We start from the raw sequence: 25,116 nt of genomic DNA, 5'->3' as shown, positions 1-25,116 counted from the left end.
TCCTTATTTAGACCGACTACCTATTGTCCAAACAATCTGTATCCCTCCAATCCCTGCCCTTTCTTGGGTCTATCACGATACATCTTAACTGCTAACGTGCCTGCATCCACCACCTCCATTGTCAACACATTCCAGGCACCCACCACCCTTTGCGTGAAAAACTTTTCCAGCACATCTCCCCCTAAACTTTCCCCTCTCAACTTGAACCTGTGCCCCCTTGTAATTGAATCTTCCACCCTGGGAAAAAGCTTCTGACTATTCACCCTGTCTATGCCTCTTGTAATTTTATAGACCTCAATCAGGTCTCCTCCTCAGCGTCCGTCTTACCAACAAAAACTATGAATTTATTCAACCTCTCCTCATAACTATAGTCAGAGATCCTACAGTCAGAGAGAGTGGGTATTGAGGCCCTACAGTCAGTGAGAGTAGGGATTGAGGCCCTACAGTCAGTGAGAGTGGGGATTGAGGACCTACAGTCAGTGAGAGTGGGTATTGAGGCCCTATAGTCAGTGAGAGTGAGGGTATTGAGGACCTACAGTCAGTGAGAGTGGGGATTGAGGACCTACAGTCAGTGAGAGAGGGGGTATTGAGGCCCTACAGTCAGTGAGAGTAGGGATTGAGGCCCTACAGTCAGTGAGAGTGGGGATTGAGGACCTACAGTCAGTGAGAGTGGGTATTGAGGCCCTATAGTCAGTGAGAGTGAGGGTATTGAGGACCTACAGTCAGTGAGAGTGGGGATTGAGGACCTACAGTCAGTGAGAGAGGGGGTATTGAGGACCTACAGTCAGTGAGAGTGGGTATTGAGGACCTACAGTCAGTGAGAGAGGTGGTATTGAGGACCTACAGTCAGTGAGCATGGGGATTGAGGACCTACAGTCAGTGAGAGTGGGGATTGAGGATCTAGTCAGTGAGAGTGAGGGTATTGAGGACCTACAGTCAGTGAGAGTGGGGATTGAGGATCTAGTCAGTGAGAGAGGGGGTATTGAGGACCTACAGCCAGTGAGAGTGGGGATTGAGGACCTACAGTCAGTGAGAGTGGGGATTGAGGATCTAGTCAGTGAGAGAGGGGGTATTGAGGACCTACAGTCAGTGAGAGAGGGGGTATTGAGGACCTACAGCCAGTGAGCATGGGGATTGAGGACCTACAGTCAGTGAGAGTGGGGATTGAGGACCTACAGTCAGTGAGAGTGGGGATTGAGGACCTACAGTCAGTGAGAGTGGGGATTGAGGACCTACAGTCAGTGAGAGTGGGGATTGAGGATCTAGTCAGTGAGAGAGGGGGTATTGAGGACCTACAGTCAGTGAGAGAGGGGGTATTGAGGACCTACAGCCAGTGAGCATGGGGATTGAGGACCTACAGTCAGTGAGAGTGGGGATTGAGGACCGACAGTCAGTGAGAGTGGGGATTGAGGATCTAGTCAGTGAGAGAGGGGGTATTGAGGACCTACAGTCAGTGAGAGTGGGGATTGAGGACCTACAGTCAGTGAGAGTGGGGATTGAGGATCTAGTCAGTGAGAGAGGGGGTATTGAGGACCCACAGTCAGTGAGAGTGGGGATTGAGATCCTACAGTCAGAGTGAGCATGTGGATATTGAGGACCTACAGTCAGTGAGAGCGGGGGTATCGAGGACCTACAGTCAGTGAGAGTGGGAATTGAGATCCTACAGTCAGAGAGCATGTGGATATTGAGGACCTACAGTCAGTGAGAGAGGGGGTATCGAGGACCTACAGTCAGTGAGAGAGGGGGTATCGAGATCCTACAGTCAGAGAGCATGTGGGGGTATTGAGATCCTAGTCAAAGAAAGAGTAGCTATTGAGACCCTACTATCAGAGAGAGTTTTTTTAAATTTGCCCCTGGGGGAAGTTAAGAGTCAACCAAATGTTCCCTTCCAGTCGGGGAACACTTCAGCAGTCAAGAGCATTCAGCCTCTGATCTCCGGGTAAGCCTTCTCCAAGACGGCCTTCAGGACCCGCGACAACGCAGAATCGCCGAGCAGAAACTTATAGCCAAGTTCCGCACACATGAGTGCGGCCTCAACCGGGACCTGGGATTCATGTCGCATTACATTCATCCCCCACCATCTGGCCTGCAAAATCCTACCAACTGTCCTGGCTTGACACAATTCACACCTCTTTAACCTGGGGTTACCCCATCTCTGGATCTGTAAAGATTTAATCACCTGCTAATGCTCGCATTCCTAGCATTGTTTGGCATCTTTGAATTTGTCTATATATGTGTTTCTGGAACAGACCTCTTCATTCACCTGAGGAAGGAGCAGCGCTCCGAAAGCTAGTGACATCGAAACAAACCTGTTGGACTTTAACCTGGTGTTGTAAGACTTCGTACTGTGCTCACCCCAGTCCAACGCCGGCATCTCCACATCATAACCAAATTGATGACAGCAGATTTCCTTCCGTAACGGACATTCGTGAACCAGATGGGTTTTTATGACCTTCAACAATGGACTTTTAATTCTAGATTTTTATTGAATTTCAAATTTGGTGGGAGTTGAACCTGGATCCCCAAAGCATCACTGGGTCTCCATCTAGTCCAGTGACAGTACCACTATGCAACCGCCTCCCCATTGAGATCCTACAGAGAGACAGCAGGTTTTGAGGTGCTACAGTGAGAGAGAATGTGGGTATTGAGATCCTACAGTCAGAGAGATAGTGGGAATTGAGGACCTACAGTCAGAGAGAGAGCAGGTATTGAGGACTAACAATCAGAGAGAGAGTGGGACCTGTTGTGTTATGTAATTTGGAATAACACAAGCTGCCACTTGATGCAGTTTTGAGTAAAAGATGCTCCAGACTTTGAAGTGAGTTCATTGTGTTTTATTGAACAGTTCTCAATGAGTTTGACTCTCTGCTAATCTAAATGTAGTAACTCAGTCTAACTGAACCAGCCTTGCTCTATGCCACGTGCCGGGATGTGATGCTGAGGATATACCCTGTCTTACTCTGTAGATGTTGGTCTGTGGAAAGAGGTGGGGTGTGAGTGCCTCATCCCTTTTATAGTGAGATACCACCTCTGAGTGTCCTGACTGCTCATTGGTCATGTCCTATTCTATGTGTTCATTAGCTGCATGTTTGCATATCATGACATCTCCCTTTTTTAAAATGTTTTGTTGGCGTATGTGAATATATTTACATGTGAATGAGTCTGTCTAACGTGACTGATGGAGGACAACAGAACAGAGCAAACAAAACAAATGTTCACAAGTCCAGTCTCTGAGGCTTGCGCCTGATCCTGGTCGACCGCCGGAGAGGTGGCGGAGGGGACGATGGCGCCTGGACAGGCGGGATGGAAGCCTGACTGGTGGCCTCGTGGTGCGAGGTATCAGGAGGTGGCAATTCAACATATGGAAATGGAGGAGAAAGTGATTTCGGGCAGGCAACTTTGCGCAGTGCCCGTCGATTCCTTCGCACGATGGAGCCATCAGCCATACGTACAACATAAGAGCGGGGGGCGGCCTGGCGAACAACGACAGCCGGGGCAGACCACCCACCATCCGGTATCTGGATTCTGACAATGTCTGCCGGGGAAAGCATGGCCAGAATGGTGGCATGGGCATCATAGCCCTGCTTTTGACGGTCTCTGAGCTACTGCATCTTCTGCAGCACCGGAAGGTGATCCAGGTTGGGCAGGTGTATGGCTGGAAGCATCGTCCGCAGGTCCCTGTTCATCAGGAGTTGAGCCGGCGACATGCCAGTGGACAATGGAGTCGCCCTGTACGCGAGCAGTGCAAGGTGTATGTCGGAAGCAGAGTCCGCGGCCTTGCAGATGAGCTGTTTCACAATGTGCACCCCTTCCTCGACTTTTCCATTGGACTGCGGATAGTGCGGACTGGAGGTGACATGCTGGAAATTGTATGACCTGGCAAACGTGGACCATTCTCGACTGTTAAAGCACGGGCCATTGTTGCTCATGACGGTGATTGGGATGCCATGTCTTGAGAACGTCTCCTTACAGGCTTTGATGACGGCCCGAGAGGTGAGGTCCGCGAGCTTCAGCACCTCAAGGTAATTCGAGAAATAGTCGATGATCAATACGTAGTCGCGACCATTCGCATGAAAGAGGTCGAAGCCAACCTTGGACCATGGAGAGGTCACTATGTCATGCTGTTGGAGAGTCTCCTTGCTCTGCGCTGGCTGGAACCGCTGACAGGTAGCACAGTTCAGGACCATGTTCATGATGTCCTGGCTGATGCCGGGCCAGTGGACAGCTTGCTGGGCTCTGCGTCTGCACTTCTCGATGCCCAGGTGTCCCTCATGAATCTGGCGCAGCACCAAGCTCTGGATACTGAGTGGAATGACAATCCTGTCCAGCTTGAGGAGGATACCATCAATCACCGTCAGGTCATCCTTCACATTGTAACATTGTGGGCACTGCCCTTTCTGCCAGCCATTGGTGAGGTTGTGATGACGCGCTGCAAGAGGGGGGTCCTTGGCTGTCTCATCACGGATGAGAACTACCTTCTCATCTGCCGCCGGGAGAGTGCTAGCACACAGCTGCACCTGCGATTCGATGTGCTGGATGATCTCCAGCGGCTCACTGGGCGAGGTGACGAAGCGGGTCAATGCATCAGCGATGATGAGCTCCTTGCCAGATGTGTACACCAAGTTGAAGTCATACCTCCTAAGTTTAAGCAGGATTCTCTGCAACCGAGGCGTCATGTCGTTCAGGTCCTTGTGGATGATGTGGACCAGAGGCCTATGATCCGTCTCGACAGTGAATGTCGGCAGGCCGTAGACATAATCATGAAATTTGAGGATGCCGGTGAGAAGACCCAAGCTCTCCTTCTCAATCTGTGCATATCTGGTTTCAGTGGGCGTCATCACCTTGATGCGTAGGCTACTGGTGCCCAGGATGATGTGTCATCTCGTTGAAGCAACATCGCACCTATGCCATCCTGACTCGCATCTGTGGGTATCTTTGTCTCCCGGTCTGGGTCGAAGAATGCAGTGGTGAGCTTGGCTTTCAGCTCCAGACACTCTGTCTGGTGAGCCATCTTCCACTCAAAGGCAGTTGACTTTTTCACCAGGTGCGTAGGGCCGTGGTGTGTGGGGCAATATTTGGAATGAACTTGCCCAGAAAATTGACCATACCCAAAAAGCGCAGCACCGCCTTTTTGTCCTCAGGGATTTTCATCGCCTTGATTTTGTCTGTGTCCGGGCGCACACCATGCTGTGAGATCTGGTTGCCTAGGAACTTGAGTGTCGATGTGCCAAAACAACACTTGGACCTGTTTAACTATAGGCCGTTAGCATGTACACGGCGGAATACCTTCTGGAGACGGGACACATGTTCTTCAGGGGTCGTGGACCATATGATGATGTTGTCCACGTACACACAAACCCCTTCAATGCCTTCCATCATCTGCTCCATGATGCGATGGAATATCTCCGATGCCGAGATGATGCCAAATGGCAGTATCTGCCAAAAGGCGTGTTGAAGGCGCAGAGCCTTCTGCTGGACTCTTCCAGCTGGATTTGCCAAAATCCCTGTGATGCATCCAATTTGGTGAAGAAGAGCGCATGTGCCATCTCACTCGTGAGTTCCTCCCGCTTCGGGATGGGGTAGTGTTCACGCATGACATTCTTATTGAGATCCTTGGCATAGACCATTACAGCGCAGTACAGGCCCTTCGGCCCTCGATGTTGCGCTGACCTGTGAAACCACTCTAAAGCCCATCTACAGTATTCTCTTATCATCCATAGGTCTATCCAATGACCATTTGAATGCCCTTAGTGTTGGCGAGTCCACTACTGTTGCAGGCAGGGCATTCCACGCTCTTATGACGCTCTGAGTAAAGAACCTACCTCTGACATCTGTCCTATATCTATCTCCCCTCAATTTAAAGCTATGTCCCCTTGTGTTAGACATCACCATCCGAGGAAAAAGGCTTGCACTGTCCACCCTATCTAATCCTCTGATCATCTTGTATGCCTCAATTAAGTCACCTCTTAACCTTCTTCTCTCTAACGAAAACAGCCTCAAGTCCCTCAGCCTTCCCTCATAAGATCTTCCCTCCATATCAGGCAACATTCTGGTAAATCTCCTCTGCACCCTTTCCAATGCTTCCACATCCTTCCTATAATGCGGCGACCAGAATTGCACGCAATACTCCAAATGCGGCCGCACCAGAGTTTTGTACAGCTGCAACATGACTTCATGGCTCCGAAACTCAATCCCTCTACCAATGAAAGCTAACACACCGTACGCCTTCTTAACAACCCTCTCAACCTGGGTGGCAACTTTCAGGGATCTATGTACATGGACACCGAGATCTCTCTGTTCATCCACACTACCAAGAATCTTACCATTAGCCCAGTACTCTGTCTTCCTGTTATTCCTTCCAAAATGAATCACCTCACACTTTTCTGCATTAAACTCCATTTGCCACCTCTCAGCCCAGCGCTGCAGCTTATCTATGTCCCTCTGTAACTTGTAACATCCTTCCGCACTGTCCACAACTCCACCGACTTTAGTGTCATCCGCAAATTTACTCACCCATCCTTCTACGCCCTCCTCCAGGTCACTTATAAAACTGACAAACAGCAGTGGCCCCAAAACAGATCCTTGTGGTACACCACTAGTAACTGGACTCCAGTCTGAACATTTCCCATCAACCACCACCCTTTGTCTTCTTTCAGCTAGCCAATTTCTGATCCAAACTGCTAAATCACCCTGAATCCCATACCTCCATATTTTCTGCAGTAGCCTACCGTGGGGAACCTTATCAAACGCTTTACTGAAATCCATATCCATCAACTGCTTTACCCTCATCCACCTGCTTGGTCACCTTCTCAAAGAACTCAATAAGGTTTGTGAGGCACGACCTACCCTTCACAAAACCGTGTTGACTATCTCTAATCAAATTATTCCTTTCCAGATGATTATACATCCTATCTCTTATAAACCTTTCCAAGACTTTGCCCACAACAGAAGTAAGGCTCACTGGTCTATAGTTACCGGGGTTGTCTCTACTTCCCTTCTTGAACAAGGGGACAACATTTGCTATCCTCCAGTCTTCTGGCACTATTCCTCTAGACAAAGATGACTTAAAGATCAAAGCCAAAGGCTCAATGGGATCAATGCAGATGCGCAGGTCCCCCGAATGCTTCTTTACGCTCACCATCGAGCTGACCCAGTCAGTCGGTTCGGTGACCTTGGATATGATGCCTTTTTGCTGAAGATCCTTGAGCTGTGCCATCAGGCGCTCTCTCAGTGGAGCAGGGACTCGTCGTGGTGCGTGGACCACTGGCTTGGCATCAGGCCGTAGCAGACTCTTGTATCAATACGGCAGCGTGCCCATCCCGTTGAACACATCTGGATACTGGGCGAGGATGTCGTCGATGCCGGCCTGAAGATCCACATGGGAGGATGTTGTGGTGTAAACCCTTTGAATGAGGTTCAGCTGCTTGCAGGCGTGCGCACCTAGTAGGGATGCCCTGTCCGACTTAACAATTTCAAAGCGTAACCGTGCTTGTGTGTGTCGGTTGGATACGTGCAGTTGGCTGGATCCCAGTGCCATGATGGCATTCCCGTTGTAATCCAGGAGCTTGCAGGCTGCTGGAAGGACCGTAGGGGGCTTCTTAATGCGTCTGAAGTCTGCCTGTGAGAGGAGGTTGGCAGAGGCACCTGTGCCCAGCTTGAACTGGATGGGGCAGTGGTTGACCTTCATCACTGCTCATTCGTCCTCAGAATTCACAGCTAGGATGGATTGGACTTGCGATGTGTCTGATGTGGCATAGTCACACTTTATCATAATGCCCACACGGTAGGCGTTGTCCAGGCATTCAGCATCTGGATCCGTTGCACTGTCAGGATCAGAATCCTGTATGCGTTGTTGCGCACTCCGAATGCACCATCGTCGGAATTGGGAGCGCTGGCTCCTGACTGGCGGTGCAGATCCGCACAGGGCTGCATAGTGGCCTGGCTTCCCTCAGTTTGAACAGCGTCTGCCTCTTGCAGGGCAGTGTTTCTTTAAATGGGTGGTGCCACAGTTCGAACCCGTCATGACGTCGGTGTCCTGACGCTCCGTGCATCGTTGTACATGTGCAGTACAGTTTCATAGAATTTACAGTGCAGAAGGAGGCCATTCAGCCCATCGAGTCTGCACCGGCTCTTGGAAAGAGCACCCAACCCAAGATCCACATCTCCACCCTATCCCCATAACCCAGTAATCCCACCCAACACTAAGGGCAATTTTGGACACTAAGGGCAATTTAGATTGGCCAATCCACCTAACCTGCACATCTTTGGACTGTGGGAGGAAACCGGAGCGCCCGGAGGAAACCTACGCCCACACGGGGAGGATGTGCGGACTCCGCACAGACAGTGACCCAAGCCGGAATCGAACCTGGAACCTTGGAGCTGTGAAGCAATTGTGCTAGCCACAATGCTACCGTGCTGCCCCAAAAACTTGCCTCATACATCTACTCTAAACCTTGCCCCTCTCACCTTAAAACCTATGCCCCCTAGTAATTGACCCCTCTACCCCGGGGAAAAGCCTCTGACTATCCACTCTGTCAATGCCCCTCATAATTTTGTAGACAAATGAAAATCGCTTATTGTCACTAGTAGGCTTCAAATGAAGTTACTGTGAAAAGCCCCTAGTCGCCACATTCGAGCACCTGTTCGGGGAGGCTGGTACGGGAATTGAACCGTGCCGCTGGCCTGTCTTGGTCTGCTTTAAAAGCCAGCGATTTAGCCCAGTGTGCTAAACCAGCCCCCTAAACCAGTTCTCAGATGTCTGCACCTGCGTAGTGCGGGTTTCGGCTGCTTCGTTATCCCGTTTGCATCACGCATGCGTCGGGCCCTGGGAAGAGCAGGCGAAATGGCCGCTTTCGTCAATGTTGAGGTGCTGCATCCGGGAGATGGCCTGCACACTCTCCGCCTCGTGGGAGGCGAGTTTATCATTTTCTGCCTTTTTGTACTGGGAATAGCGATTTTTAGCGTGCTCATGCAATGTGCATGTTTCAATCGTGACTGGCAGGGTCATATGCTTGATCTTCAGTAACTGCTCTCTCAGAGGATCAATGTGAACTCCAAAATCGATTTGGCCTCTGATCATGGAGTCAGTGATATCACCGAAGTTGCAGGATTGCGCTAGCAGTCTAAGGTTAGTTAAACATGAGTTAAAGAATTCGTCTTTACCTTGCAATCGCTGCTTGAATATGTAGCGCTCGAAGATTTTGTTGGTGTCCCCCTCACAGTGGCTGCCAACCTTGTCCAGGACGGTCTGAAACTTTGTCTTGTCCTGGTCTTTGGCGAAGTGAAAGTAGTTGAATATTTCCAAGGCGTGATCACCCGCTGTGGTGAGGAAAAGAGCCATCTTCCGTGCATCAGACGCACCACTGAGGTCCGATGCTTCGACGTAAAGCTGAAATTTCTGCTTGAATGTCCGCCAGTTGGCACTGAGATTGCCGGAGGTCCTGAGCTGGTGAAGAGCCTGAATCTTTTCCATTGTGCCGGTATACATTCGCTGGTCGTCACGGATCTTGCTGAGTTGAACTAACTAGATTGAACAGACTCCTGGTATCATGTTGTGTTATATAATTTGGAATAACACAAGCTGCCGCTTGATGCAGTTTTGAGTAAAAGATGCTCCAGACTTTGAAGTGAGTTCAATGTGTTTTATTGAACTATTAGTACAGTTCTCAATGAGTTTGAGTCTTTGCTAATCTAAATGTAGTAATGATGTGGAGATGCCAGCGTTGGACTGGGGTGAGCACAGTAAGAAGTCTTACAACACCAGGTTAAAGTCCAACAGGTTTGTTTCGATGTCACTAGCTTTCGGAGCGCTGCTCCTTCCTCAGGTGAATGAAGAGGTATGTTCCAGAAACATATATGTAGACAGATTCAAAGATGTCAGACAATGCTTGGAATATGAGCATTAGCAGGCGATTAAATCTTTACAGATCCAGAGATGGTTCAAGAGGTGTGAATTGTGTCAAGCCAGGACAGTTGGTAGGATTTTGCAGGCCAGATGGTGGGGGATGAATGTAATGCGACATGAATCCCAGGTCCCAGTTGAGGCCGCACTCATGTGTGCGGAACTTGGCTATAAGTTTCTGCTCGGCGATTCTGCGTTGTCGCGAGTCCTGAAGGCCGCCTTGGAGAACGCTTACCCGGAGATCAGAGGCTGAATGCCCTTGACTGCTGAAGTGTTCCCCGACTGGAAGGGAACATTCCTGCCTGGTGATTGTCGCGCGATGTCCGTTCATTCGTTGTCACAGCGTCTGCATGGTCTCGCCAATGTACCATGCTTCGGGACATCCTTTCCTGCAGCGTATGAGGTAGACACCGTTGGCCAAGTTGCACGAGTATGTACCGCGTACCTGGTGGGTGGTGTTCTCACGTGTAATAGTGGTATCCATGTCGGTGATCTGGCACGTCTTGCAGAGATTGCCATGGCAGGGTTGTGTGGTGTCGTGGTCACTGTTCTGAAGACTGGGTAGTTTGCTGCAAACAATGGTTTGTTTGAGGTTGCTCGGTTGTTTGAAGGGTTCAACATAAAGGGACTTGGGGATACTGGTGCACGGAACACAGAAAGCTAGCAGACTGGTGCAGCAGGTAATCAGGAAGGCTAATGGGATGTTGGCCGTTATTTCAAGGGGGTTGGAGTATAAGAGTAGGAAAGTCTTTCTGCAACTGTACAAGGTACCGATGAGACCACATCTGGAGTAATGAGAGCAGTTTTGGTCCCCTTATCTATGGAAAGATATTGGGCGGGATTCTCTATCCAGATTCTCGCCGGATCGCGCGGAGAATTACACGTCAGCCGAAAATCGCTGGGTGTCCAACGGAATGCCATGCTTCAACACCGTGGTAGCGGTATGAATGGTTTTCACGCCACTCGCTGGCATGGCATGCAAGTTGTATAGTAACATCTGTGTTCTCAGGCCTCCCACGATTCTCTGCCTACGCCAAGCGGAAGTGATGACTTGTAAGCAAAATCGGGAAACAGGCGGTGTGGCGGATGAGGGAGAGGAGGTAAGCCAAGTTGCCAGGATTTGGTTCCAGTGAGATTGGGCCACGTGGGAGGGCCTGCACAACTGCGGCTCCTGGACGGAGAATGGCACTGATACGTGGAACAAGTAACACACTGGACAGATTATTTATTTCTTTTTTTAAAACATTTTTTTCCAATTAAGGGGCAATTTAGCGGGCCCAATCCAGCCAGTCTGCACATCATTGGGTTGTAGGGGTGAGGCCCACACAGACACGGAGCAAATGTGCAAACTCCACATGTACAGTGACTGGGACCGGCATCGAATCTTGGTCCATGGTGCCATGAGGCAGCAGTACTAACCACTGCGCCACCGTGCCACCTCGACAGATTATTTCTATGGCAAAGTTCTGGACATGATAACATATTCTCAGGCTTATCCTTGTTTCTGTTCAGGAACCTACGCAGGGTAATAGAGTGTGTTTGTTTTTTGTGTGAAAATGAGCTGATACAGCTTTGTATTGGTACAAATATGGAACGGGGAATTTTCCTTGTTGTTTAATGGTTAGTGTGATACGTGGAATGTTTTGTAGTTGATTTTCAAATCTTTATTACTGTTGACCCTCGAATAAACAAAATATTCTCAACTCTCAAGTGCCTCCTTGAGGGCACACATGCCATGTCTCAGAAGATGATTAGTGCACTGCAGGTCGAACACACTTTGATGCCTGAACAGTTTGCCTGAACTCTAGGGGCATCAGCACCATTGAGACAGCTGCCAAAAATCAAACACTAAAGAGCAGGACTTCACCACTGTGGATCTTCTCGTGACCAAAGGCTAAGTGTGGAGTGGAGGGCAGCTGAGCACAGCCTCCCTAATGTTCCCGGCTGGGGTCTAGGGCAGTGTTTTTCAAGCTTTTTGCCGGGAACTCATTTTTACCAACCGCCCATCTTTTGGGCCCCTCGCCAGCCGACCTTCATGACTCACGCCACCCGAACTTCGTGACTCACGCCACCCGAACTTCGTGACTCACGCCACCCGAACTTCGTGACTCACGCCACCCGAACTTCGTGACTCACGCCACCCGAACTTCGTGACTCACCTTTAACGTAACGGGTGAGCCTGCTTGGTCCTCACAATCTCACTAGCTTTGTTATATTTCTGATAATGACTTCAGCTGATGATTTAAGATCTCACTGCATCCTTTGAGAGGTTTGTCCTCGAATTCACCATGTTTAGTCTTCAAATGCCTTTGAAGTTTTGAGGGTTTTAATCTTTCATTTGCCAGAACTTCCCTACATATAACACACATGGGCTTTGCATCCTGATTTCCAGTGGTACAATTAATAAACCCATACCTCAAGAAATCATCTTTATGCTGCTTTGTTGCGGTTTTCAGCTTCTTCATGGATTGTTCACCAGAGGCCCTGACGTCCACACCAACACTGCTGGCAGCTGCAAAATGGAGGAATCCCTCTCACGCCCAGAGCACATGATGTCAGTGTACGCCCTGTACACATGACCTGCTCTCTGCCGCCGCTTCAGGTAGGAAGACTCCATCGATTTTTTAAAAAACTGTTCGTGTAAAAAAAAAACTCTGCTCCTGGGTCAGCGCATTGACGTCAGGCGGAAGCGTTCTACACCGCTGAGCTCGGGCATGCGTACTGCTGAAGGGGCACGTGACCCTCCTGACACTTGCCCGCGACCCACCCACAGGTGGCACGCATGTCGCCCTGTGGGCACCAGAGCCGCTGAGGTCATGGCTAATGATGCCAGTGGGGAGGCCAGAGACCAAGATTGCCACCCGTGCTGTCATTGAGCGGTGCATCGGACTGCTGAAAATCCGGCTCCGGTACCTGTACCGCTCTGGTGGAGCCTTGCAGTACCATTGCCCCCATCCCCTCCCTCCACGCTTTGTGGTGGTCTGCTGTGGCCTCCACAATCTGGCATGGTAGACTCCCTATTGTCTGTACCATGGTACCGATGCCCTCAGCGATGCTCCTCAGTGACTAGACCACACTCTGGAGTGCCTCAGCAATGTCCACCTGCGTCTGGGACATGTCCTTCAGTTACTGGGACGTCGAGACCCTCAGCCATGGTTATCACAGACTGAGCCATGCCTTGGACACTATCACTCAAGACGTGGACGTCATGCTCCAGGATTTCCACTGCGGTCACCACCCTAGCAGTGTTGGCCTGGGAGACATGCATTGTCGGCACCATCTCCTGCACCTGAAGGCCTTGAGACTCCTCCATTCGGCCTTGCAGTCACTGGAGTATCGCTGACACCCCCCTCCTGAATGTCATGTCGGTGTCCTATCATCTGCATTAGCTCTGGGAAAACCTTGTCCAGAGGTTCGGCATCTGGCTGGACACAGCTGAGTCCAGCAGACCTCCGAATGCTGTCCCCCATGGATGTTACTGCCTCCACCTGATGTGCATCAGCAACTATGGGGTGCTCATCAGATTATGCCCCAGAAACCTGTCCACTTATGTCACCCACTGAGAGGTGTGTCTCTTTGCTGGCAGAGGGTGGGGGTGTTGGCTGTGACACCTCAATGGGGGAACGACTCATCAGGTGGAGATGCTGAGAGACAATGGACATGTGCTCAGTGAGCGGGAAGGATCATTTTGTCTGACACAAAGTACTCACTTGTGACAGGCATCTGGGTGAAGGGGCAGTGGATCCTAATCCTCTCTGGTGCAGGTCAATCTCGCTGCCGGTGACTGCTCTCTCCTCAGGCAACCCTGCGATTCCCTGGGTCCATTCCCATAAGGGGACAGGACTCGAATTACTGAAATTCTATCCCCCCCCCCCGCAAATCTTGACCCTTTCCTATTTATTTCTGCAGGGACAAAGAGAGGGCATTGTCAGCCGCCCGCTTGATGGGTCATGTCTATAGCAGATGGCATGTGTGGACACCACAACCAGAGGGGGGGTGGGAATCTGGAACTCACTGCCTGACAGAGTGGTAGAGGCGGGGACCTCATAACATTTAACGAGTATCAAGATGAGTGTAGTGATCTCTGTATGTGCATGTACATAAGGGGTTAATGTGTAATCAGTAGCACCACATGATCACTAGAGGGCCGGACCAACAGGGGTATAAAAGAAACCACATTAGATCTCTCTCTCCCTCTTTTGGGTTTACTGTGACCAGGGCAGTATCAGATTAGTTCAGATGGTTAGTGGAGTTACGTATAGTTACTGTAGTTCGATCTTGTTAACCTTATCACTAGTATCAATGTTAAAGTAAAGAACTCACAAAATTATTGTTATAGTTACTCAATAAACCTTTTGTTACTACTGGACGAGTTTGAGTCTTCTTCATCAAGATTCAGAAGACCTCATCAGTAACCAAGGTTTGAGTGACACATATTACACTCCGTAGTATATCAAGATAATATAGGAGTGTAATAAAAGATGGTACCAGGCGTCTTGGCTTTAAAAGAACTAGTTAGATTAGGTTAGACAAAAAAGAGAAGAAAATTCAGACCGGATATTCGACTGTGGAAGACTTCGCAGCAGATGGATCCTCAACGACTAAACGATTCAATGGAACACGTTCACGTATCAATGCAGCTGAAAACTCACGGTAACTTAACTAATAACTGGAAAATGTTTATACAAAAGTTCCAAGTATATATGGCAGCTAATGATTTAAACACGCTCTCTGAAAAAAAGGAAAAGCACTACTACTCGGAATAGCAGGACGTGAAGCCATCGAGATCAATAACTCCTTTAATTTCTTGGAAGGTGACGACAAAATTAAATTTAAAGTGATTATTGCTAAATTTGAAGAACATTGTAAAAATCAGTCTGGTGAGATGCTGGAAAGATTTAACTTTTGTCATAGATGCCAGAGAAACGGAGAGCCCATCACTGATTTTATTACAGACCTCAAGTTAATAGCACAAGGCTGTAATTATGCTGATTTCAGAGACCCTATGATAATGGATCAATTAATTTCTGGACTATCTGATAAAAATTTGAGGGAAGAACATTCACAAAATAAGTATCTAACCCTAGAAATCGCTATCCAAAAATGCCTTGCTTGTGAACAAAAACAATACTTTGAGTCTTTACAAACAAAGAATCAGTATCCAGAAAACGAAATCTGTAAAAATGGCACGAATACTCACCACGAGGCAGAGGCAGGGTTTAAACAGAAGAAGGCGGAAGTTCTGAGTGGCACCCATCTTGCGCATGTGCAGTCTGACCAGTCCGCACATGCGCACTACCCTAAAAGGCGCAAACCGGCAAAACAATGTTCTGCGCATGCACGAGAAGCCGCAAAAAGAGTGCACAGTAAAGGAAACTCGGATTGCTCATGTGCAATCGAGCCCTACACATAACGTCACGAGCGTCATGACGTCTGAGGACCCGGACACGCCCACTTAAAGGGGAAATGCCCGAAAATTGAAAAAAAGAGTTTTAAAGCTACAAAACACAATTTCTTTACCTCGAAAGACAGAACAATGCCTGAACTTCTACCAGCAGTTGAAAATAACCTCAGCAGCACCCTGGAACAAGCAGTTTGCACCACCCAAAGTGAAGAGCACAATGACAAATCCGAAACCAAAGAAGATGATTTGTATATTGTAGAATACTACTCAGACATGGCTGAGTTCTTCGGATATGATGATCATAGCATCAGCAACATGGTTGAAGAGCTCAATACGAATCTACTCATGGTAGAGGAATCCAATACCATGATGCAATGGCAGATTTTTGAAACATTGAAAGACAGCAACCTGTCAATCAGCCAAGAAGAAAACAACACCACACAGAGAGCACAGAACGACTCCATTGAGAGAGCACAGATCGACTCCAAAGAGAGAACACAGCATGACTCGACAGAGAGAGCGATGAAAGACTCCATAGAGAGCGCGACGCAAGCCTCCACAGAGAGCTCACTGACAGACTCCAGAATGGAAGCAATTAAAGACTCCAGAGCGACAACCGTGCATGAAGAAGACAATGAAAGTCTTTCCACCTTATCTGAGCAACCAGCAGCAGACTATGAAAGTGTACCAAGCTCACGTGAACAACAAAAAGACTATGACAGTCGACCCAGCTTATTTGAGCCACCAGACTATGAACATCTACCCAGCTCATTTAACCAACAAGAAGACACTGAATGTCTACCCACTGTATGTGAGAATAGTGACAATATGATCACGATCACAGACAAGATGTGCAAGATCAGAGAGACTGACATATCTCAGCTTGTATGTACAGAAGCACTCAACAATCAAAGTGAAACTACTCTTGAGTCCAGTGAGACCACGTCAATTAAAACCTCATCTACTCTAAACTACCCACAAGAAAATGAAATCTTGAAGATTTTGACTCCAAAAGAGAAGCACCAAGAAATCAATAATGATTCAAGTGAAATAGAAATGACTCCAGAAGAGGAGCACCAAGGATCAAAGAGGAATCACATCAACCACAAAGGAGTGATGTCACCAAGATCAATGCAACATCAGATCATTCTCACAATTTTCAAGAAGAAACGCTCAATGAAATATCAGATACCACAAAGGACACTGACACCAATAACTTTGAGAATGACTCAAATTATCCACACGGAACAGTCATTGAGCGCAACAAGAACAACAAAAACCACAAGAAGCACAACAGAAACAAGAACAACAACAGCAAAAACAACAAGAAGCACAACAAAAACTACAATCACAACAACAAAAACTACAAGAACAATAACAAGCACGACAAAAACAACAAGAACAACAACAAAATCAGAAACAACAAGCACGACAAAAACAACAACAAGAACAACAACGGAAACAACAAAGACAGAAACGACAGAAACAACAAAGACAGAAACGACAGAAACAACAACAATGAAACAACTTGTACGAGATGGTACAACTCTGCACACGAAGGACAATGTATCAGCACAGCTCAAAACAATGGCAAGAGTACAAACATACCATGGCATGACAACGAATCTCGCGAATTCATATGTGCCCCACTACAAACAAGCAAACCAACTTTCAAGCCAGATGACATACAGAATCAATACCGCAAACACAGGAAAACGTCCATGTCAGAGAACAAAGATGTAACATAGAATCGCTACCACAAGCATAGAAAAAAAAATCTAAATCAGACAACAAAGTGATTCGACCATTCAAACACCTCATGATGACTTGTTGGTTACTTAAACACAAGAACACTGACGACGTTCACAAAGAAATGACGACATCAACATCACCACTTCAACAACAGGAGAAGAAAGCAACTCAACCGAACAAATTCATAAAGTTTGGACTCACAAATTTTTAAAATTAAGATGGGACTCATAAATATTAATTGGCACTGTCTACAAAGAACAAAGAACAAAGAAAATTACAGCACAGGAACAAGCCCTTCGCCCCCCCCCCCCCCCCCCCCCCCCAGCCTGCGCCGATCCAGATCCTTTATCTAAACCTGTCTTCTATTTTCCAAGGATCTACTTCCCTCTGTTCCCCGCCCATTCATATATCTGTCTAGATGCATCTTAAATGATGCTATTGTGCCAGCCTCTACCACCTCTGCTGGAAAAGCGTTCCAGGCACCCACCACCCTCTGCGTAAAAAACTTTCCACGCACATCTCCCTTAAACTTTCCCTCTCTCACCTTGAAATCGTGACCCCTTGTAATTGACACCCCCACTCTTGGAAAAAGCTTGTTGCTATCCACCCTGTCCATACCTCTCATAATTTTGTAGACCTCAATCAGGTCCCCCCTCAACATCCGTCTTTCCAACGAAAACAATCCTAATCTACTCAACCTTTCTTCATAGCTAGCACCCTCCATACCAGGCAACATCCTCGTGAACCTCCTCTGCACCCTCTCTAAAGCATTCACATCTTTCTGGTAATGTGGCAACCAGAACTGCACCCAGTATTCCAAATGTGGCCTAACCAAAATCCTATACAACTGTAACATGACCTGCCGACTCTTGTACTCAATACCCCGTCCAATGAAGGCAAGCATGCTGTATGCCTTCTTGACCACTCTATCGACCTGCGTTGCCACCTTCAGGGTACAATGGACCTGAACTCCCAGATCCCTCTGTACATCAATTTTCCCCAGGACTCTTCCATTGACCGTAGAGTCCGCTCTTGAATTAGATCTTCCAAAATGCATCACCTCGCATTTGCCTGGATTGAACTCCATCTGCCATTTCTCTGCCCAACTCTCCAATCTATCTCTATTTTGCTGTATTCTCTGACAGTCCTCCTCGCTATCTGCAACTCCACCAATCTTAATATCATCTGCAAACTTGCTAATCAGACCACCTATACCTTCGTCCAGATCATTTATGTATATCACAAACAACAGTGGTCCGAGTACAGATCCCTGTGGAACACCACTAGTCACCTTTCTCCATTTTGAGACACTCCCTTCCACCACTACTCTCTGTCTCCTGTTGCCCAGCCAGTTCTTTATCCATCTAGCTAGTACACCCTGAACCTCATACGACTTCACTTTTTCCATCAACCTGCCATGGGAAACTTTATCAAACGCCTTACTGAAGTCCATGTATATGACATCTACAGCCCTTCCCTCATCAATTAACTTTGTCACTTCCTCAAAGAATTCTATTAGCTTTGTAAGACATGACCTTCCCTGCACAAAACCATGCTGCCTATCACTGATAAGTCTATTTTCTTCCAAATGTGAATAGATCCTATCCCTCAGTATCTTCTCCAACAGTTTGCCTACCACTGACGTCAACCTCACAGGCCTATATTTCCCTGGATTATCCCTGCTACCCTTCTTAAACAAAGGGACAACATTAGCAATTCTCCATTCCTCCGGGAGCTCACCCGTGCTCAAGGATGCTGCAAAGATATCTGTTAAGGCCCCAGCTATTTCATCCCTCACTTCCCTCAGTAACATGGGATAGATCCCATCCGGACCTGGGGACTTGTCCACCTAAATGCCTTTTAGAATATTCAAATCTTCCCCCTTCCTTATGCCGACTTGACCTAGAGTATTTAAACATCCATCCCTAGCCTCAACATCTGTCATGTCCCTCTCCTTGGTGAATACGATGCAAAGTACTCATTAAGAATCTCACCCATTTCCTCTGACTCCACCCATAAATTCCCTCTTTTGTCTTTGAGTGGGCCAATCCTTTCTCGAGTTACCCCTATTGCTCCTTATATACGAATAAAAGGCTTTGGGATTTTCCTTAACCCTGTTAGCCAAAGATATTTCATGACCCCTTTTAGCCCTCTTTATTGCGCGTTTGAGATTTGTCCTACTTTCCCGACATGCCTCCAAAGCTTCATCAGTATTAAGTCGCCTAGATCTTCTGTATGCTTCCTTTTTCATCTTAGCTAGTCTCACAATTCCATCCATCATCCATGGTTCCCTAATCTTGCCATTTCTATCCCTCATTTTCACAGGGACATGTCTGTCCTGCACTCTAATCAACCTTTCCTTAAAAGACTCCCACATTTCAAATGTGGATTTACCCTTAAACAGCTGCTCCCAATCCACATTCCCTAGCTCCTGCCGAATTTTGTTATACTTGGCCTTTCCCCAATTTAGCACTCTTCCTTTAGGACCACTCTCCTCTTTGTCCATAAGTATTCTAAAACTTACGGAATTGTGATCGCTATTCCCAATGTAATCACCGACTGAAACTTCAACCACCTGGCCGGGATCATTCCCCAATACCAGATCCAGTATGGCCCGTTCCCGAGTTGGACTATTTACATACTGCTCTAAAAAACTCTCCTGGATGCTCCTTACTAATTCTGCTCCATCTACGCCTCCAACACTTAATGAGTCCCAATCAATGTTGGGGAAGTTAAAATCTCCCATCACGACCACACTATTGCTCCTACATTTTTCTATAATCTGTCTACATATTTGTACCTCTACTTGACGCTCGCTTTTGGGAGGCCTGTAGTAAAGTCCCAACAATGTTACTGCACCCTTCCTATTTCTTAGCTCTACCCATATTGCCTCAGTGCTCGAATCCTCCATCGTGCCCTCCTTAATCACAGCTGTGATATCATCTCTGACCAATAATGCAACTCCTCCACCCCTTTTACCTCCCTCTCTATCCCTCCTGAAGCATCTATACCCTGGGATATTTAGTTGCCAGTCTTGCCCTTCCCTCAACCAAGTCTCAGTAATACCAATAACATCATATTCCCTGTACTAATCCAAGACCTAAATTCATCTGCCTTACCTGCTACACTTCTTGCATTGAAACAAATGCACTTCAGACCACCTGTCCCTTTGCATTCATCATCTCTTCCCTGTCTACTCTTCCCGTTAGTCACATTGAGTTTATTATCTGGTACCTTACTGGCTTTAGTTGCTGCCTCTTTACTGACCTCTAACTTCCTAATCTGGTTCCCATCCCCTTGCCACATGAGTTTAAAACCTCCCCAACAGTGTTAGCAAAAGCACGCCCTAGGACATTGGTTCCAGTCCTGCCCAGGTGTAGACCATCCGATTTGTAATGGCCCCACCGCCCCGAGAACCGGTTCCAATGTCCCAAAAATCTGAACCCCTCCCTCCTGCACCATCTCTCAAGCCACTTATTCATTCTGACTATTCTTGAATTTTTACTCTGACTGTCTCGTGGCACTGGTAGCAATCCTGAGATTACTACCTTTGAGGTCCTACTTTTTAACTTATCTCCTAACTCCCTAAATTCTGATTGTAGGACCTCATCCTGTTTTTTACCTATATTGTTGGTGCCTATATGCACCACGACAACTCGCTGTTCACCCTCCCCCTTCAGTATGTCCTGCAGCCGATCTGAGACATCCCTGACCCGTGCACCCGGGAGGCAACATACCATTCGGGAGTCTCTTTTTCAACCACAGAAACGCCTGTCTACTCCTCTTATGATTGAATCCCCTATGACTATAGCCCTGCCAGTCTTTTTCCTGCCCTTCTACGCAGCAGAGCCAGCCACGGTGGCATGAGCCTGGCTACTACTGCCTTCCCCTGGTGAGTCATCGCCCCCAACAGTATCCAAAACGGTATACCTGTTTTGGAGGGAGATGACCGCAGGGGACACCAACACTGCCTTCCTGCTCTTTCTCTGTCTTTTGGTTACCCATTCCCTGTCTCCCTCACCAATCCTAATCTGCGGTGTGACCAACTCACTGAACGTGCTATCCACGACCTCCTCAGCATCGCGGATGCTCCAAAGTGAGGCCATCCACAGCTCCAGAGCCGTCATGTGGTCTAACAGGAGCTGCAGCTGGACACACTTCCCGCACATGAAGGAGTCCTGGGTATCGGCTGGGTCCCTGAACTCCCACATTGAGCACGAGGAGCATATCACGGGTCTGGGATCTCCTACCATTTTTACACTTTACCTTAACTGATTACAAATATAATATCAAATAATGAATAAGTGAAAGGAATAAAGATTTTACTTACCAATCACAATACTTACCAACTCACTGCCTGACAGAGCGGTAGAGGCGGGGACCTCATAACACTTAACAAGTATCAAGATGAGTGTAGTGATCTCTGTACGTGCATGTACATAGCCCTAACCCCAACTGCCCAACACAGCCCTGACCTCAACTGCCCGGCACAGCCCTCACCCCAACTGCCCAACACAGCCATGACCCCAACTGCCCAACATAGCCCTGACCCCAACTGCCCAACGCAGCCCTGACCCCAACTGCCCGGCACAGCCTTGACCCCAAATGCCCAACACAGCCCTGACCCCAAATGCCCAACACAGCCCTGACCCCAACTGCCCGGCACAGCCTTGACCCCAAATGCCCAACACAGCCCTGACCCCAAATGCCCAACACAGCCCTAACCCCAACTGCCCAACACAGCCTTAGCCCCAACTGCCCAACACAGCCCTGACCCCAACTGCCCAACACAGCCCTGACCCCAACTGCCCGGCACAGCCTTGACCCCAAATGCCCAACACAGCCCTAACACCAACTGCCCAACACAGCCCTAACCCCGACTGCCCAACACAGCCCTGACCCCAAATGCCCAACACAGCCCTAACATCAACTGCCCAACACAGCCCTAACCCCGACTGCCCAACATAGCCCTAACCCCAACTGCCCAACACAGCCCTGACCCCAACTGCCCAACACAACCCTCACCCCAACTGCCCAACACAGCCCCGACCCCAACTGCCCAACGCAGCCCTGACCCCAACTGCCCGGCACAGCCCTCACCCTAACTGCCCAACATAGCCCTAACCCCAACTGCCCAACACAGCCCTGACCCCAACTGCCCAACACAACCCTCACCCCAACTGCCCAACACAGCCCCGACCCCAACTGCCCAACACAGCCCTAACCCCAACTGCCCAACACAGCCCTGACCTCAACTGCCCGGCACAGCCCTCACCCCAACTGCCCAACACAGCCATGACCCCAACTGCCCAACATAGCCCTAACCGCCAACTGTCCAGCACAGCCCTAACCCCAACTGCCCAACACAGCCCTGACCTCAACTGCCCGGAACAACCCTCACCCCAACTGCCCAACACAGCCCTGACCCCAACTGCCCAACATAGCCCTGACCCCAACTGCCAAACGCAGCCCTGACCCCAACTGCCCGGCACAGCCTTGACCCCAAATGCCCAACACAGCCCTGACCCCAAATGCCCAACACAGCCCTAACCCCAACTTCCCAACACAGCCCTAACCCCAACTGCCCAACGCAGCCCTAACCCCAACTGCTCAACACAGCCCTGACCCCAACTGCCCAACACAGCCCTGACCCCAACTGCCCAACACGGCCCTGACCCCAACTGCCCAACACAGCCCTGACCTCAACTGCCCGGCACAGCCCGCACCCCAACTGCCCAACACAGCCCTGACTCCAACTGCCCGGAACAACCCTCACCCCAACTGCCCAACACAGCCCTGACCCCAACTGCCCAACACAGCCCTGACCCCAACTGCCCAACACAGCCCTGACTCCAGCTGCCCAACACAGCCCTGACCCCAGCTGCCCAACACAGCCCTGACCTCAACTGCCCAGCATAGCCCTCGCCCCAACTGCCCAACATAGCCCTAACCCCAACTGCCCAACACAGCCCTAACCCTAACTGCCCAACACAGCCCTGACCCCAACTGCCCGGCACAGCCCACACCCCAACTGCCCAACATAGCCCTAACCCCAACTGCCCAACACAGCCCTGACCCCAACTGCCCAACACAGTCCTGACCTCAACTGCCCAACACAGCCCTGACCCCAACTGCCCAACACAGCCCTGACCCCAACTGCCCAACACAGCCCTGACCCCAACTGCCCAACACAGCCCTGACCCCAACTGCCCAACACAGCCCTGACCCCAACTGCCCAACACAGCCCTAACCCCAACTGCTCAACACAGCCCTGACCCCCAACTGCCCATCACAGCCCTACTCCCAACTGCCCAACACAGCCCTGACCTCAACTGCCCAACATAGCCCTAACCCCAACTGCCCAACACAGCCCTGACCCCAACTGCCCAACACAGCCCTAACCCCAACTGCCCAACACAGCCCAGACCCCAACTGCCCATCACAGCCCTAATCCCGACTACCCAACATAGCCCTGACCCTAACTGCCCAACACAGCCCTGACCCCAACTGCCCAACATAGCCCTCACCCCAACTGCCCAACATAGCCCTGACCCCAACTGCCCAACACAGCCCTGACCCCAACTGCCCAACGTAGCCCTAACCCCAACTGCCCAACACAGCCCTGACCCCAACTGCCCAACATAGCCCTAACCCCAACTGCCCAACACAGCCGCGACCCCAACTGCCCAACATAGCCCTAACCCCAACTGCCCAACACAGCCCTGACCCCAACTGCCCATCACAGCCCTGAGTCCAACTGCTCAACACAGCCCTGACCCCAGCTGCCCAACACAGCCCTGACCTCAACTGCCCAGCATAGCCCTCGCCCCAACTGCCCAACATAGCCCTAACCCCAACTGCCCATCACAGCCCTGAGTCCAACTGCTCAACACAGCCCTGACCCCAGCTGCCCATCACAGCCCTGACCCCAACTGCCCAACACATCCCTGACCCCAACTGCCCAACACAGCCCTGACCCCAACTGCCCAACACAACCCTGACACCAACTGCCCAACATAGCCCTAACTCCAACTGTCCAGCACAGCCCTGACCCCAACTTTCCAGCACAGCCCTGACCCAGCTTGAAGCTGCAATCAAACCAGCCTCAGTCTTCCCGCAGATCTCAGATTGTATTTGTTCTAAAAGTGGTGACCCTGTGTCATGTGAGTGTCCCTTTAAGACATGTTTTTGTCTTATCACATGACTTCAGTGATGTCGTTGTGTGGGTGGAGCTGGGCTCTGGCTCTATGAGGTTTTACTTTAGCTTTGAGTTTGGACTGGTTTGAACTGCGCAGATTGAAAGAAGTGTTTCTCTATCCTCATTTTAAAAGAAATTTCCAGTCTACTTGGTAACTTAAAAGAGAGAATTGCTTTCTGGAAGGAATTCAAACCTGCTGGTTAAAAAGGGGAACAGAGTATCAATAACAAGTCTTATACCAGTAAGAATGCCGTGCGCTGGGCCACGTCTTGATAAAAGGTTTTCTGGTTTTACTTGGATTTTGTTCTTGAATTTGAACAGTTAAGGGAGAATTCATTTCGGGTTATACATAGAATACTATAGATGTGTGGGGTCTTTATGTTTGTAGTTGATAAAAATGCTTACTGTGTGTGTCATTTCAAATGTTAACTAAATTTGTAGAATAAAGCATGTTTTTTGATTAAAAGCGCCTAAGAACTCTGTCGAATAACACCTGAAAGACAGGCTCTTGTGCTCATCCCAGCCAAATTCAAGAAACAGTTAGAGGTCAGGTGAACTCCATAATATACTTTGGAGTTTTCAAAACCATGACCCATTGGAGTTTTCAAAACCCTGACCCATAACACCTGAATGAATGAATATTTCTTAATGCAACAATATATATTTCCTTCATTCTATATTATGAACTGAAGATTCTGGAGGTTAGAAAGGGAACGAAAATCAACAATTTATAACATTATGTCCAACAATTCAGTAAATATAACTTATGGCATATTAATAATATAGCTTTATTCAGTCAGTACAGAGAATAACAGTGCCAGTGAAATAGGCACACTTTTGTTGCTTATAGAGTGAATCATA

At 48.9% G+C, this 25,116-nt stretch overlaps 1 protein-coding gene across 1 annotated transcript in view; it reads right to left on the bottom strand.

Annotated features, from left to right (window-relative positions):
- LOC140388183 (NUAK family SNF1-like kinase 1) overlaps nucleotides 1–25,116 on the bottom strand; it is a 314,941-nt gene that overhangs the window by 53,639 nt on the left and 236,186 nt on the right. The gene's annotated exons all lie outside the window — the stretch shown is intronic.

This window comes from Scyliorhinus torazame, chromosome 13 (assembly GCF_047496885.1).
Source record: "Scyliorhinus torazame isolate Kashiwa2021f chromosome 13, sScyTor2.1, whole genome shotgun sequence".
NCBI classification, from domain to species: domain Eukaryota; kingdom Metazoa; phylum Chordata; class Chondrichthyes; order Carcharhiniformes; family Scyliorhinidae; genus Scyliorhinus; species Scyliorhinus torazame.
This window is presented reverse-complemented; position numbering and strand designations above follow the sequence as displayed.